Source organism: Phyllobates terribilis, unplaced genomic scaffold (assembly GCF_046119375.1).
Source record: "Phyllobates terribilis strain yellow unplaced genomic scaffold, ASM4611937v1 Scaffold_4__5_contigs__length_816908805, whole genome shotgun sequence".
Lineage (NCBI taxonomy): Eukaryota > Metazoa > Chordata > Amphibia > Anura > Dendrobatidae > Phyllobates > Phyllobates terribilis.
The window spans coordinates 170369928-170384517 of NW_027362764.1; positions in this window are offsets into that span (position 1 = coordinate 170369928).

Below are 14590 nucleotides of genomic sequence, written 5' to 3' on the forward strand. Positions count from 1 at the left end.
AGGTGGAAGGTGGAGATGTGTGAATGGTTATGGGGGCCTCTTGTGGAGGAATCCTTCAATATACCCTTTTAGGATCTGTGATACCAAGCGCAGCTGGGTGTCACATTCCCCCCTAGTTAAGTTCAGCACTCCCGGGCTGAAGTACATTTTATATAACAATAACAATAGAAAACATAAGCAATATAAGAACAATCTTCCCTTTATGGGAGGCACGAATCTTAAACGTTACATAACAATAACCAATGCAGAGTCTCCTATGGTGAGGTTCCCAGCAAGGATGTCCATCTCACAGGGCGGAGTACTTGGTGGTTTTGAGGGACCTGTCCTAAACCCTATACGTAGGCCCTGGGGTGGCTGCAGGGCATGAAAATCCCAAGTTGGACCTCCAAAAGAGCCAATCCAGACAGGTTTTTCTTCTGAGGTCACCTACAAGGGGCACTCCAAGGAGTGCAATTATATACACAAGCAGTTTTTGGGCTGCACACAGTCCTCAGCCACGCAGTTCTTTGGTAATTAAGGAAGGAAGTCATTAGGTAGTACACAAAGCAACACACATATGCATGAAAAAAACACAATAACACAGTATAATCATACACAATACCCCAGGGGTAACTACACTGTCAGAAATTTTGACCATCTACTGCGTGTACCTCACAGGGGGTTTACCTCTCATGCTACGTGTTGATTTGCGTAGTGCGGTGGTTGGTGGGGTGTCAGTGTCTGTATCCTCAGTTACTCTACCAGCTCTACGTGTGACCATGTTGTAAAACTGCCTTAACCTCTCTCTTGGACTGGCAAGTCTACCATTGGCTGGGCCCTCTTGCTCTGCTCCTACCGGGGATCCTTCATCCGGGGATACTTCTTGAGGTGGCTCTTCTGCAGCACTTACAGGTTCAACTTGCTGTGGAGGGTTTTCTGGCTGTTCATAGAATTGGAGTACTGGGATGATTACTGCACCTCCTATTTGAGGCCAATCAGCTGGGAAGTCTCCTAGGTCAGTGTGGATCACTGTTTCTTTGGGTTCTTCCTGGATTGTGAGAGGCACTTTTTTCTTGGGGTTTCAGTAAGTCTGGACACAACTTTAGGTGGTCCCTGGACACTGTTGTAGATGTTTTTCCTCCATCTCGACTGATTGTACAAGTCTTCTTGTTATCAAACCTTGACGGTAACACAGTGTAAGGGTCATCAAGTTTGTGGTTGCGTCTTTTTCTTTTCAATACTGTTTCACCTGGTGTAAAATGTTCTGTGGGTGCGTTTTTGTTGTAGTGCGCTTCCTGCTTTTCTCTCACCCGAGTAAGACTGTCCTCGACACAGGCTTGTACCCTCCTGTACTGCTCTTGTCTGGTCGTGTCCCAGTCCTCAGTGGTCATTTCAGCTTCAGGCTCAACAACACCAAGCTCCAGATCCATGGGCAGCTTTCCTGGCCTTGCCCGCATGAGATATGCCGGAGTGCAGTTTGTGGAACTTACTGGTATATGATTATACAGATCCACTAGGTCAGGTAGTAGGTCTGGCCACTGGTTTCTCTCCTCAAGTGGTATGGTCTTTAGCAGGTCGATGATGATGTTGTTCATCTTTTCGCAGAGACCGTTAGTTTGTGGATGGTACGGTGTAGTTCTGATCTTTTTACACCCATACAAATGGCAGAACTCCTTGAACAACTCAGCCTCAAAGGCCGGGCCTTGATCCGTCAGCACCTGCTCAGGGTATCCATGGGGTCTACAGAAATACGCTTGGAACGTCTTTGCTGCTGTCTCTGCCGTCAGGTCTTTGACGGGGGCGACCACCAGGAAACGTGAGTAGTGATCCACCATGGTCAGGGCATAGGAGTATCCTGACCTGCTGGGGGACAGCTTGACATGGTCCAGGGCCACGATCTCCAGGGGTCGAGTCGTCTTGATGGGTTGCAGGGGTGCCTTCTGGCTGCTGTAGTCCTTTCTTCTTAGGCCACAGGGTCCACAGACCCGGCACCACCTCTCAATGGAGCTGCGCATTCCTACCCAGTAGAATCGACACTTCAGCAGGGTCTCTAGCTTTTTCCAGCCAAAGTGCCCCGCCTGATCGTGGTAAGCTACTAATACCATCTGGATGTCTGTCTTCGGGACCACTATCTGCCATACCATTTCATGGGTTTTTGGATTAACATACCTCCGGCACAGCTTCTCACGGTAGATAAACAGCCGGCTTCTCTCGTTCCACAGCTGCTTTGCTTGGAGAGACGCTTCCTTCTCCAGGGAAGAACCCTCTTGGGTTATCAGCTCCTTTATGCGGCTGACAACCGGGTCGCTGTCCTGGGTCTCTTTCCAGCTGTGGTGAGGAAGGGGGTTTAACGTTTTTTCACGCTGCTTCCTGGAGGCTCGTTGCTCGTTTATTATCCCATTCCGGTGAAAGGCAGATAGCTCTATCTCTTCCAGGTCATCCACTTCTTCTTCTGTGCCTGACTGGTGAGGCATCCTTGACAGAGCATCAGCATTGGCGTTCTTGCGGCCTGCCCGGTATTTAATTGTAAATTGGTAGTTTGACAGCCGAGCCAGCCATCGTTGTTCCAGTGCCCCCAACTTAGCTGTTTCAAGGTGGGTCAAGGGGTTGTTATCAGTGAAGGCAGTGAACTTGCTGGAGGCCAGGTAGTGCTTAAACCTTTCAGTGATGGCCCAAACTAAGCCCAGGAACTCCAACTTAAAGCTGCTATAGTTCTCTGGATTCCTTTCAGTTGGGCGGAGCTTTCTGCTTGCGTATGCAATCACTTTCTCTTGGCCATTCTGCTTCTGACTTAGAACAGCGCACAGTCCTTCGTTGCTGACATCTGTTACAGCAGGAACGGCTGGCTGTAGTCAGGGTAGGCTAGGATCTCATCGCCTGTCAGGATCTCCTTCATCTCCTGAAACGACTCGGCTTGCTCCCTACCCCAGTGGAATGGGGAATTTCTGCCTTTGGGGGACTGCCCTACCAGGAGGTCTTGCAGAGGAGCTGCTTTCTTAGTGTAGTCCTTTACGAACCTCCGGTAGTACCCTACTAGTCCCAAGAACTGACGAACCTCCTTGAGGTTTTTCGGCTCCGGCCACTTCTGGATGGCTGTGACTTTCTCCGGGTCTGGTGCTACCCCTTCCGGACAGACAATGTGCCCCAGGTACTGTACCTTTTTCTTGAGCAGGTGGCACTTTGAGGGCTTCAACTTCATCCCGTACCAGGACAGTGACGCAAATACCTCTGCCAGGTGCTTCAAGTGGTCCTCGTACGTTCTGGAATACACTATTACATAGTCCAGGTAAAGTAACACAGTCTTGAAGTTGCGGTGTCCCAGGCAGCACTCCATCAATCTCTGGAACGTTCCGGGGGCATTGCAGAGTCCAAACGGCATACTGTTGAACTCGCAGAGTCCCATCGGGGTGGTGAAGGCCGTCTTCTCCCGATCCTCCTCAGCCACAGCTACTTGCCAGTATCCACTAGTGAGGTCAAGGGTGGAAAAGTAATTTGCAGACTTTAAGGCAGCTAGGGACTCCTCTATGCGTGGTAAAGGGCATGCATCTTTATGTGTAATGCGATTTACTTGTCGGTAATCTACTCACATTCTCATGCTCCCGTCCTTTTTCCTAACTAGCACTAGGGGAGCTGCCCAGGGACTACAACTATCCCTTATTACTCACGCCTTCCTCATGTCGTGCAGCATTTGTTTTGCCTTCTGGAAGTGAGCTGGGGGTATAGGCCTATAACGTTCTTTGATTGGGGGATGGTTGCCTGTGGGGATATGATGTTGAACCCCCTTAACCCTCCCGAAGTCTTGTGGATGTTTACTGAACACCTGCGAGTATTCTTGAACCACCCGGTGTACACCCTGTTTGTGATGGGTAGGAGTGGTGTCTGACTCAACATGGAGCTGCTGACACCAATCCTCCACCTGGGTTGCAGGGTCATTATCCTCCACTTCATCTGGTGAGGCTAAGGACTCCGCTTCGTGAATGCAGTTGTTGTTGACAGCATGTAATTTGGCAACAGTGGCATAACGTGGCAATCTGACCTCATCTTCCCCTAAGTTGAGAAGACGGACGGGCACCCTCCCATTACGTACATCTACCAATCCCCTGGCGGTTAAGAGCGTGGGTCTATGCTCGGAGCAAAGGGGTTCTACTACCGCCTGGTAGCTCTGTCCTCTAAGACCTATAGCAGCTCTACACCAGATGAGCATTTCACTCATTGAGGGGATAACAATGGGTATTGGGTCTGTTACTCTCACGTTACCGATCTCACCATCCATTAATCTTACTTGCTGTTGATACATCAGGACACGGATCTCCTTCTGCAGCGCCCTCCTCTGTCTTGGCCTGGCAGTGTCGGCGATCTGTTGGAGTAAGAACACAACTTCTCCCAAACAGTTACCAACGATGTTAGTGCCTAGTACCATATACGGGTTTGTGTCATCAGGATTAGTCGCTACTACAATTAGTCCCTGGTCCTTCAGCTCCACTCTCCCCACCTTTACAGTCACATTCTTAACCCCGAGTAGGTTAAGGGGGAGTCCATTTGAGGCATATACAGTCAAATTTGGAGCTGGCGGACGTAGGTCGTCCATGGACCAGAACCTCTTGTAGAGGACGTCAGGCATGATGGTTACCTGAGATCCTGTGTCCAGCAGGGCATGCGTCGGGATCCCGTCCAGCACAATGGACAGGAAAGGTCTTCCTCCGACGAACCTGTTGTACCAGTCTGATGGGCCTGGTGAGTTTACTCCTAGGTGTCGGCCCTCGGACCCAGGGTTTTCTCGTTTAAAGGACAATTCTGGGCGATGTGTCCGGTCTTGCGGCATCGGTAGCAGGTTGGGTCCCTCGGTGGACGGCGCTGGTCACTGGTCCTCGAAGAGGGTGGTGTTGGCCTCCTCCTCCTGTGCATCCAGGGGACATCTTCAGGGCTATCGGCTAGCAGGATCTTCCCTCCTTCCTCGGGCTCCGTCCGCACCTGCAGAGCACTCAGCACGGTGGTCAGGGTTTTGCTCAACTGACGCACTTCAGAGCGCAAACAGTCCAGTTCTTTAGGGGACGTTGCTGGGACCTTGGCTTCAGCAGCCACCGGGGAGAAGGTGGGTGTTGCAGGCTCTGGGGTAGCCCCACCCTGGTAACGTTGGATGGCATTTGTTTCCAGGGGCTGCAGTCCTTTTATAGCCATGTCCTTCAGATTATCAAAGGTCTCGAGACCTCAGTCCCCAGACAAACTGTTCCTTCAGCATCTTGTTCTCATTCTCGACGCTGGTTGGACTAACCTGGTTTAGAGCCCGCAGGGCCCCTTGTAGACAAAAGGCGTAGTCCCGAACATTGTCCTCCGGTTGTTGGGAACAGCTGTAGAACCTTATCTGGAGGTCCGCCTCAGTAAGATCCTCAAAGCAGTCTGTAGTTTTTGGAATATTGCGGACACTGACTCCTGGTCTGCGGCCGACCATGTTTCCACTTCCCGTTCCGCAGCACCGGTCAGTTGTCCTAATACAACGGCGGCTCTTTGTTTGCCAGTCATAGAGTACATGTCCAAGATACCACATATCTTCCGTTTGAATCCAGACAGGGTATCTGGTTTGCCGTTGTACTGGGGAAGCCACTTTGCTCCAGGAATGTACGGTAAAGTCATGGGAATTACGGGTGTTATAGGCGCTGCTGGTGGAGCGGCGACTTCGGCCTGCTCATCATCGGGCGCGGGTTGAACCTCAGGGACGTTGACCGGTAGGTCGGCGTTCTGCTGTTCGTCAGTCATCTTGGCGCCCCCCTTGTTAACCGTGGCCTACATTCTAGTTTTTCTTCCGGTAGGCCACAGCTCCGCAGGTGACGGTCGTCTCCAGGACCTTGCGTCGCTTGCGTCCTACATCAGCGCGTTTAGTGACTCTCCAGGACCTGGCGCTTCCCGATTTGACGTCGAGGTGTGGAGCGTGTCCGAAGCTTCGCGCTCTTTTGCAGGTACGCCCCTAATTTTCCCGCGGTTACACCCTTCTTCTCGCTCGACGGCCCAACAATGGCGGCTATCTTCACCACAACTTTACGTACACAGTTCAAAATAAAGGCGCACAGTACCCGGTGGCAACGGGCATAACACTTCATCGTTGCAGCGGGCACGCGATCCTGTTCGTGACGCCAAGTAGAGATGACTCGCCCAGGGGAAATGGGAATTACTTGGTTACCCAGGCCTTTAGCCTTAAGGAGGTCGCGGTGGTCGGCTCCCGGGCCCGTACCCTGAGGTCCCTCTTTAAGAAGGCGTTGATAGATGTTAAATTTTATTAAAGAGTTTGTGACGCCACCTGTGGTTTCTGGTGAGAATCACCAGCGCTGCGGCAGTCCACTGAGGCCGGTGATAAGGCAGCTGGATGGTATAGCTCCCCACAGGTGGAGCTAGGCCTCAGGGCAGTGTATGACGGGGAATGCAGGACAGGCGAGACCCAGCCGGGTCAGAGCAAGAACCGGGACACACACGATAGTCACTTCAGTACCTTTTACTGATGGAAATTCAGGCACGTCCCGGAGCACTGTAGGGTAAAGGGTGCATGTCAGGATCCTCCCCAATGAGCGAGTTTTGGGCCTCCTGTCTCTTGCCTCTGCGTAGTAAGTTTCTGACCTGCCTGGAGCTAGGCCTAACTTTGTCTCTGTCCTGCGCTGGCTGACCTTGTGGTAGGGCCTTCTCTTGGAGTACACTCTTCCAGCTTACGGGGCCTATGTGTCTCCTGGCTCTGTTACTTATCAGCACTTTAGCGATCCTGGGACTTGTAATTCTCCAGGGATTCCGGTTATATCCTACTGGGTCATGGAGATCCTGGTAAGCTTCGGACCCGGTGTCCGGTAACTGCTTCGGGGTGAGCTTGTTAAGCTCCTCTGCCCCCTATGTACTATATCTCCTCTCACCTTCAGCCTACTCGGGCCCTCACTAGGCTACTCACACTAGCGGCAGCTTGCCGCGCTTCACCAATCTTATGGCGCCGGCACACCTAAAGCTCACTACTCTGAGCTACAACTGAGTCTAGAATGTGCTCCACTGCAGACTGACCTCTCTCAGGCTTCTTTACTGCAGGAACTCTCTCAACAGGTTTGCTCTCTGTCGACTCCAGTCTAGACTGACTGCTGCCTGGCTCCACCTTCCTTTATCTATCCCTAACGGGCTCCCTCTGGTGGTCTGAGGTGGAAGGTGGAGATGTGTGAATAGTTATGGGGGCCTCTTGTGGAGGAATCCTTCAATACACCCTTCTAGTATCTGTGATACCAAGCGCAGCTGAGCGTCACATTGGCTGTTGCAAAACATCATAATACACACTTAAGCTACTGCAGGAAATCATAATACATACCTCAGCTACTGCAGAACCTCATAATACACACTTCACCTACTGCAGAACCTTGTAATACACACATCAGCTTCTGTAGAACCTTGTAATACACACCTCAGGTACTGCAGAACCTCATAATACACACTTCAGCTACTGCAGAACCTCATAATACACACCTCAGCTACTGCAAAACCTCATAATACATACCTCAGTTGCTTCAGAACATCATAATAAACACCTCAGCTGCTGCAGAACATCATAATACACACCTCAGCTACTGCAGAACCTTGTAATACACACCTCAGCAACTGCAGAACCTTGTAATACACACCTCAGCTACTGCAGAACCTCATAATACACACCTCAGCTACTGCAGAACCTCATAATACACACCTCACCTACTGCAGAACCTCATAATACACACTTCAGCTACTGCAGAACCTCATAATACACACCTCACCTACTGCAGAACCTCATAATACACACTTCACCTACTGCAGAACCTTGTAATACACACCTCAGCTACTGCAGAACCTTGTAATACATAGCTCAGCTACTGCGGAACCTCGTAATACACACCTCAGCTACTGCAAAACATCATAATACACACCTCAGTTGCTTCAGAACATCATAATAAACACCTCAGCTGCTGCAGACCCTCATAATACACACCTCAGCTGCTGCAGAACATTAACATTCTTAATATTGAAGCCATGTGCCTCGTTCAGCCGACCTGTCCTGTCGGAATGATTTTTCCGGCTATAATATGGCTGCAGATGCAGCGTTCTACAGCCAGCCAATCAGAGCTCTCGCTCACCCTTTTATGCAAATTAGTTGGCGACAAAAAGAAACAACCAACCACTTTTCAACAAATTTGTCTTAAATATTCAGCAGGGGCGGGATCAATTTGTCAGCAGGTCACTTTTGATTTTTTTTTTTAGTCTCCCTAAGGTAAAAGTTAATGCCTCTATGGGCACATAAATAGAGCTGAAGTTTTCCTGTATAATCGTGTGCAGTGAGGAGATCATGGTGATGTATCTGCCATCAAGCTGAAATAACATCTGTCAGCGAGAACAGTCAGATCTGATTGTTCTCATATGTGGCTAGGCCGGCACATATGTAGCTGGCAGAACATCGCCATCCTTCAAATAGGAATTACGCGACATGAAGTGGTCTCTCTCCACTGCACACACTTTTTCCTACAGGTTTGGGGTCTCAGAGCTTAGTGACCATTGCAGCTCTGGGGTTGTGGGTTCAAATCCCACCGTGGCCACATACACACAATATTTTAGGCTCGTGCTGCTTTACTTCCATCTTCTAAATATTAACTAATAGGCTGAATGTTGGTCTATAGCAGTGGTCCCCAACCTTTCTGACCTTGAGTGCCAAATTCATCCCTGAGAGAGGGTTACGAGCCACATCCAGCTCCCGCCTCCCTCACAATAGCTGCAACCAAAGCCCCCATTACGAGTATAATGATAACCAAAGCTTTTCCACAGAAATCACCCAGAAGCAGAATATCAAGATCCAGGAGTTCCCACAATAACCCCATTCAGTATTCTCCCATCAAGCACTCCCAACACACTGTCGCATCCAGCTTCAAGCACCTCCTCTGACAGGTAGTATCATCCTGTCTCCAGCCTACCAGACTTAAATTATCTCTAAACCCCTAAGACCAGTATATGTGCATCCAGATCTGCTCTTCTGTGCAGGGCTACTCACAGAATTCACCATTTTGAGATATGATCTTCATACCGGTTTGCTAGACCTGGAGCTAATGCACCAAGCTGGCAGACATCCGCTAGCCACAATACATGGGACCGCGAGCCACATGTGGCTCCCGAGCTACAGCTTGGGGACCCCTGATTAGAATATCAACATTTTTATTATATTTTTTGTTGCAAACATAAACATGACAAATTTTTATTTAATTTATTTATTTATTTAACTTACTGTACTTATATAACGCCATTAATTCCACAGCGCTTTACAGACGTCATCGCTGTCCCCATGGGGCTCACAATCTAGATTCCCTATCACTATGTCTTTGGAGTGTGGGAGGAAACCTGAGTTCCCGGAGGAAACCCACGCAAACACGGGGAGAAAATACAAACTCCTTGTAGATGTTGTCGAAATCAGCTATTAAAACAAATATTTGGCATCACTGTAAGGCTGCGTGCCCACTATGTGTTTTTTAAGCATTTCCGCAGCGGCAATTCCGCTGCCAAAACGCTTGGTAGAAGGTCTGCCATGTTCCCCAATGATAATCCGCATGTGCTGTGCACATGTTGCAGAAATTTCCTCTGCGGGTTATCATTGCAGAAGAATCCGCAGCACTACCATTAATTTTGCGTAATTGCGGCGTTTTCGACGCCATTGACTTGCATTGAATCGCTTAATATCCGCATGACTACATGTGCACATGCGGATATTAAGCGATTCACTGTGCAGATTGGACCCTGGTCTGGAGAAGAAGAGACTCCCCCTGGGTACCATATTACCTGTAAAAAAAGAATTTAAAATAAAAAAAAACATTATAGTCACCTTCTGATGTCCCCGGTCTCCGGTACGGTGCGTCCTGGTTTCCCGGTGGCTCGCGGTGGTATAAAAGGACCTTCCATGACGTCATTTAGTCAAGTGACAGGTCACGCGACCGCTGACGTCGGCGGCCGCTTGACCTGTCACATGACTAAATGACGTCATGAAAGGTCCTTTTACACCACCGCGAGCCTCCGAAGACACTGGAGAAGGAGACCGGGGGCCATCGGAAGGTGAGTATAATGTTTTTTTTATTTTTTACCATTTTTACTCTTTTTTTAACTTAACTTGGTCACACTATATAAATGCATGCCGGTTGCATGGATTTATATAGTGTGACCAAGTTGTCAAGCACTTTTCCAAGTGATGCTAAAATCGGTTGGAAAAACGCTTGACAACCCGCATGCGAAATCGCATGATCAAAACGCTTAACAAACGCTTGTCCCTGGCAGGAAAAAATGCATGTACAATCCGCATGTACAATCCGCATGTGTTTTTTTCTGCCAGGGAGATGCAGAAACGCTCAGGAAAAATCCGGAGCATTTCTGCATCGTGGGCACTTAGCCTAATTGTAAGGACCCGTACAAAACGCCTGGGACTGTGCTCTGGTGCAGCATAAATGCTGTATTTTGTAATGTTGCTTTTTATCTACATATGTTTTGCAGGTGTTTTACCACACTATGCAATAATGATCTACTCTGACTATTGTGTTTTCGCATGCGTTTTTTTCCCCCATACAAGCCTCTAGAGAAAAAAAATGCATAAAAAACACAGACTCCTTAGACAAAACTGTGGGTATGTATTTTCATGAAACCACATCCTTTTTGCTTGGACAGCTAGGTCGCTTTCACACATGGCGAAAATATTGCCGTTTATTTTCTTGCACATAAAATCTGAGTTTACATGTTCCATAAATTGGAGAGTGCCGAAGCAGGAGACAACGATCACATGGCCATGATATGAAAAACGTATATAAACTTTATTCAAACATTTATTTGCATACAAAAAATGGAACAGAATGTCAGGAAGACAAATGGGTACCAAATCGACATACAATTTATAAAAGCATGAATAAAAACAAGCAGGTAACACATAAGATGCAGGTGTCATGTCTCACCACTACTTTCCTCTCCATTATTAAGTGTTAAGAGACTATAGCAAATGTATAAAGAGGGACACCCCGAGGAAAATCAATATATATTATAATTAGCCATATCTCGAGGTGAACATCTCATATCCTAAATGTCTCACATAATCAGCGGTTAAACATAATTACCTAGGTGGGAGGCTGAGAACCCGCACGATACGTGCTTCCCCGACGCGTGTTTCGGCGCTGTTGCCTTTCTCAAGGGGACTGCTGTGGCTGGGCGGATAGTCATTTAAATATCCCGCACGACAGAAGACTGGCCAATGGGGCAGCACAACGCCCATACCAGAAATAGTAGCCCACGTGTGTGTCGTCATGATAATACATGACGCTACCCAGTCATGCCTTGCGACTCACCGGAAGTGACGCAGGGAGCAACGCCATAACCAAGATATCAGGCTCCGTGGGCATCACAGAGGGAAACCGAGAGAAGACAGGCATGTAGGGACGGCGGTGTCCCTGCGTACAGAGACGCAGGTATATATATCATCGCACACTATACCAGTGTGAACATACTTGTATGTGTGCCAATAGAAAGGGAGACCCCATGACTGACAAGGGAAAACTGCAGACAACAGGGCGCCTCTCATAGAATTAACCCATACTATAATGGAAAACACAGACAGAAATGAATACATCAAGGCAACAATTATGTGGCCATATGGGATATTTGTATATACCTGCATGTAATAACCAATTGGTTGCACATATTGAATCGACATAAAGATTTAGCACTTTAAACATGACCATTTCCCTCATGGTATAAATGTACATATCAAAAACATACAGTATTGACAACCACATGGTCACATATTTGAAATACCATTCATATCATCATTATAAGTCATAGGTGATTTACATATGTAAACCTAGTTTGGAGAGAAGGAGGCGCCACATATAGTATATAGCCATATCATACAATATAGATAATACAAATATATGTAGTAAAAATTATAACAATTAAACATCATAGTATGTATTCAACTGTTTCCACAGTCGTCTTATCCCAGGTGGAGTTTCCCGGCACAGATGACATCCCTGTTTGGTACAGATATGCTCAAATGATGGCCACATAGATACATCTAAAGATCGTATATTCAGCCACAGCCACAATCAATATGCCTGCTGAAAAAAAATAAAAATAAAAAACTACAAATACACAAATTAAAAATTATGTAGACAAATGGCACTAGCGCTATGATTTTACCACATAAGGTGGGTCACAAGAAAGGGGCAAAACTATTATTTTCGTTGAGACCATTTGGGTGTAGGGTTTTCAAGGTCCAAATCCACCTCGTCTCTATCTGTGCAAGTCTACGGGATACAGGACCACCACGTATATTAACATCCACCATGTCGATACCTCTCACCTTTAATAATTTAGCATTACAGTTATGATGTGATTTGAAATGTCTTGGTATAGGTTTGAGAGTAGATATATCATTCTCTTCAGACGCAGCCAGTATCCCCAGTACATGTTCTCTAACGCGTATTTTCAGACAACGTGTGGTCATCCCAACATAGATCAGGCCACAAGGACACGTAGCATAATAGACCACATTACGTGACAAACATGTGATATGTTTTTTAATTTCAAATAGACGTGCACCCGTGGAGTCCACAAATGAGGTACACCTGATCACGTTGGGACAAGCAACACATCGCCCACAGGGTGTACATCCAGGATTAATCCTGGCATTATCCAAAAAGGTATGTACACCAATTCCCTCGTAATGGCTACGGACCAAGTGGTCTCGAAGATTCCTGGCACGTCTGAATACAATCGATGGCTTAGCCGAGACGTATTTGGATAAAACAGGATCAGCAGTTAACACTGGCCAGGCTTTGGCAAGGGCCTGCCTAACAGCCGGTATCTGAGTATGAAATGTAGTAACAAACCTAACTAGATCATTATCCTTTTTATTACTAGATCTATAGAGCAAGTTCTGGCGAGAAGAGTGTTTCGCACGATTGTAGGCCCTCTTCACCATTCTATGACTGTACACACGTTCATAGAAGCGTTCCTTCATATCTTTTGCCTGTACCTCAAAGTCGTGCTCGCTGGAGCAGATTCTGCGAAGACGCAGAAACTGCCCCACCGGAACAGATTGAATCATATGACGTGGGTGAAAGGACGAGGCATGGAGAAGGGTATTTGTTGATGTTGGTTTCCTAAAAATATTCGTTTGGATGGCATTGTCTTTGTCTCTCAACAAACATACATCCAGAAATTCAATTTTATTAGGATCATCGATAAATGTGATCCGTATGTTGAATATATTGTCATTTAAGCCCTGCATAAACATCACAAGGTGGTCACGTGAGCCCTGCCAGATCAGAAAAATGTCATCGATGTACCGCGTCCAAGAAAGGACGCGGCCCATCACAGACCCCTGATCTGGCAGGGAGAGGTCTCTCTCCCACTGCCCCAGGAAGAGATTAGCATATGAGGGGGCAAAAGCCGCCCCCATAGCTGTCCCCTGGAGCTGTAGGTAGAAGGACCCCTTGAATAAGAAAAAATTGCGAGTAAGCGTAAATTCCAATAATTCCAATACCAATGCCTGCATATCATAGGATAGAGAAGATCCTTGTAAGAAATGTTGTACAGCACGGAGCCCATCATTGTGTCTAATACTGGTATATAACGACTCAATGTCGGCAGTAATCATCCTAGAATCTACTTCCAGATATAGACCATCTACCCTCCTCAGCAGGTCACCCGTGTCTCTTAAAAATGAGGGAAGGCTCTCAACTAGTGGATTTAAAATAGAATCTATCCATCTATTGATGGGCTCCAGGTAATTCCCCCTGCCTGAAATAATCGGACGTCCTGGAGGTTTGTTTAGATTTTTGTGTATCTTGGGAAGAAGATACAGGGTGGGAATTGTTGGTTCGGCCACGGTCCTTACAGATGCCAATTCACTAGAAATCACTCCTCCACTGATGGCTCTGTCTAAAATTTTATTTAATTGTTCCTGAAAAGTGAGGAGCGGATTATATGTCAACCGTCTATAACACGTCTTGTCACGTAACTGATGAAAAACTTCCGTCTCGTACATCTGCCGCGGCCAAACCACCAAATTCCCACCCTTATCAGCTGGTTTAATTACCACATCAGGCAAGTCCTTCAAAATTTTAAGCCTTTGTCTCTCATCTCTACTTAGATTGTCATTTGAGATACATCTAGGTATCTTGCCCAATTCCTTAGATACAATACGAACAAACATTTCCACATTGGTATTACTGGAAAGAGGGGGGAAACGCCTGGAGCCCCTTCTAATAGATGGAGGAATCTTACCACTGTCCGGAGTACGATGCTCCGCCGCTAATTCCTCCAGAGTCCTTAATGCTTGTTGTTCTTCCTCTAAGGGAAACAATTTCCACAAATTATGATCATGAAAATGATGCTTGAAAGTTAAAGCCCTAGCAAAAAGATGTAAATCTTTAATCAAAGTAAACTCATCGAACCCCACAGACGGGGAAAAGGATAAACCCCTGCTGAGAAGGGAAAGGTCAAAATCTGAATATTTTTAGGAAACCAACATCAACAAATACCATTCTCCATGCCTCGTCCTTTCACCCACGTCATATGATTCAATCTGTTCCGGTGGGGCAGTTTC